This window comes from Desmodus rotundus, chromosome 6, assembly GCF_022682495.2.
Source record: "Desmodus rotundus isolate HL8 chromosome 6, HLdesRot8A.1, whole genome shotgun sequence".
In the NCBI taxonomy this organism is placed as follows: domain Eukaryota; kingdom Metazoa; phylum Chordata; class Mammalia; order Chiroptera; family Phyllostomidae; genus Desmodus; species Desmodus rotundus.
This window is the reverse complement of record NC_071392.1, coordinates 82330645-82333377: the sequence shown is the minus strand read 5'-3', so window position 1 is coordinate 82333377 and position 2733 is coordinate 82330645. Positions and strand designations below refer to the sequence as shown.

The window sequence follows — 2733 nt, the reverse complement described above, 5'->3', positions numbered from 1 at the left end:
ATTAACCAAATATTTTTAAGGTTCCACATTTCTCCACAATTGCCTTACTAGCTCAATTAAAAAAAAAAAAAGGTTACTCTAACTAGAGATTCCCTGATGCATGTTTACCTTAAAACAGGATATTATCTAATGACTTCATGTTCACTAGAAAAGCCTTATTACAATGTACTTCCATTTCCCACAGGACAGTTATACAGTCATATGTAATTTGTTATGTAAATTCCTCCCATGCCACCTCCCACTGATAAACACCTAAAGTTGTCTCCAGTGATTAATTTGTATCTTCCCCGGTAGAGAGGGAATAATGAACTCTTTGTAAATTTATGTCCTCCTCTGAGGCAAATAGAGCTTTTCTCGTACTTATGTCTTCTCAGTTGCCTCCCACTGAAAATAATCCTTATACCGAAGTGGCATGTTTAGAGGTGGCAAATTCTGCTTCCTTCAGTCATAATGCTCTAGTCCTTACGTAGCCAAGGGTCTCCCTTAATACCATGTTCTTCTGTTTCCTCCTTCTTTTAATATATATTATTGATTACGCTATTACAGTTGTCTCATTTTCTTTTTCTTCCCTTTATTCCCCTCCGTCCTACACCCCACCTCCCACCAGCATCCCTCACCCTCTGTTCATGTCCATGGGTCATACATATAAGTTCTTTGGCTTCTCCATTTCCCATACTATTCTTACCCTTCCCCATCTATTTTTAAAAAATTTAAAAAACTTTTAAAAATTTATTTTAATTTTTAAAATTATTTATTTATTTTATTAATTTTTAATTTTTTAACTAAGTGTTTGATTCTGCAAATTTCAGCAAATAAACAGATAATCCAATTATCCTAATATTTTCAGAGTGAAGAAAATCAAATTTTAATTTATGATGACCTAAAATCCTAGTGCCAGTCCTGAAGGCAATAGGAGGAATAGTCATCAATCCCCCATCTATTTTGTATCTACTCTTTATGCTTCTTATTCCTTGTACCTTTTCCCCCTCTCTCCCTCTCCCCCTCCCTGCTGATAACCCTCCATGTGATCTCCATTTCTGTGGTTCTGTTCCTGGTCTAGTTGTTTGCTTAGTTTGTTTTTGTTTTTGTTTTTAGGTTAAGTTGTTGATAGTTGTGAGTTTCTTGTCATTTTACTGTTCATATTTTTGATCGTCTTCTTTTTCTCAGATAAGTCCCTTTAACATTTCATATAGTAAGGACTTGGTGATGATGAACTCCTTTAACTTTACCTTATGGGGGAAGAACTTTATCTGCCCTTCCATTCTAAATGATAGCTTTGCTGGATAGAGTTATGTTGTATGTACGTCCTTGCCTTTCATGACTTGGAATACTTATTTCTAGCCTCTTCTTGCCTGTAAGGTTTCTTTGGAGAAATCAGCTGATGGACTTATGGGCCTTCCTTTGTAGGTAACTCTCTCCTGTCCTCCTGTTGCTTTTAAGATTCTCTCCTTATCTTGAATCTTGGGTAATGTAATTATGATGTGCCTTGGTGAGTGTTTCCTTGGATCCAACTTCTTTGGGACTCTGAGCTTCCTGGACTTTCTGGAAGTCTATTTCCTTTGCCAGATTGGGGGAGTCCCCCTTAATTATTTTTTCAGATAAGTTTTCAGTTTCTTGCTGTTCCTCTTCTCCTTTTGACTTGGATGTTTGACTTGGCACCCTATGACTTGGATGTTGAAACACTTAAAGTTGTCCCAGAGGTTCCTAAGCCTCTTCTCATTTTTTTTTGAATTCTCGTTTCTTCGTTCTGTTCTGGTTGAATGTTTATTTCTTCCTTCTGGTCCAAATCGTTGGTTTGAGTTCTGGTTTCCTTCCCATCACTGTTGGGTCCTTGTACATTTTCCTTTATTTCACTTTTCATAGCCTTCACTTCTTCCTCTATTTTGTGACCATGGTCAACCATTTCTGTGAGCATCCTGATTACCAGTGTTTTGAACTCTGCGTTTGATAGGTTGACTATCTCTTCGTTGCTTAGTTCTATTTTTGGATCTTTGATCTCTTCATTTGGGCCATATTTTTTGTCTGGGTGAGCCTGTTACATTTTAAGGGGTGGAGCTTTAGGTATTTGCCAGGGCAGGGCAACCCTCATCCCTGCGTTGTGGTGCTGTGTGTGTGGGAGGGATCCGAGATGGAACAAAGCTGTTTAGTAGGCTCTCTGCTGGCTTTCAGTCACTTCCCCTGCAACCCAGAAGCAAATTGGGCCCTTCTGATGCTGATTCCTGGTAAGTGGGTTTGTATATGTTCTAGGACCCTGTGGGTCTCTCCAACGAACTCTCCTGTGAGGCTGGGAGTTTCTCCTGCTGCCGCCTCACCCCACAGGGGTTTCAGTCAGAGGCTTTGAAGCTTTATTTCCCCTGCACTGGAACCCTGGGTTGTATGGTCTGTCTCACTCCCCACTTGTTCCTCCTGGTTTATCTGCACACAAATGTGGGACCACCTGGTCCACTAGCCACTGCCTTACTACAAGTCCTCTCTGCCAAGCTGACTGTCTCCACTCCTCTGACTAGTCTGGATGAATATTTCTTCTTTAACTTCTTGGTTGTCAGACTTCCATACAGTTCAATTTTCTGGCAGTTCTGGTTATTTTTTGCTTTTTAATTTGTTGTTGTCTTTCTTCTGGTTGTGTGAGGAGGCACAGTGTGTCTACCTATGCCTCCATCTTAGCAGGAAGTGCTGTTTCCTCCTTCTATTGTCACTTCTTCTCCCCTTCCCCCATACCATAGGTTTATCCTG

At 40.1% G+C, this 2733-nt stretch overlaps 1 non-coding gene across 1 annotated transcript; it reads right to left on the bottom strand.

The window, feature by feature from the left end:
- Positions 1-784: 784 nt before the first annotated feature.
- On the bottom strand, positions 785-928 carry LOC112299968 (small nucleolar RNA SNORA79). Its single transcript, XR_002974343.2, has one exon. It is a non-coding gene; the product is annotated as a small nucleolar RNA SNORA79 (small nucleolar RNA).
- Between the last annotated feature and the right edge of the window lie 1805 nt (positions 929-2733).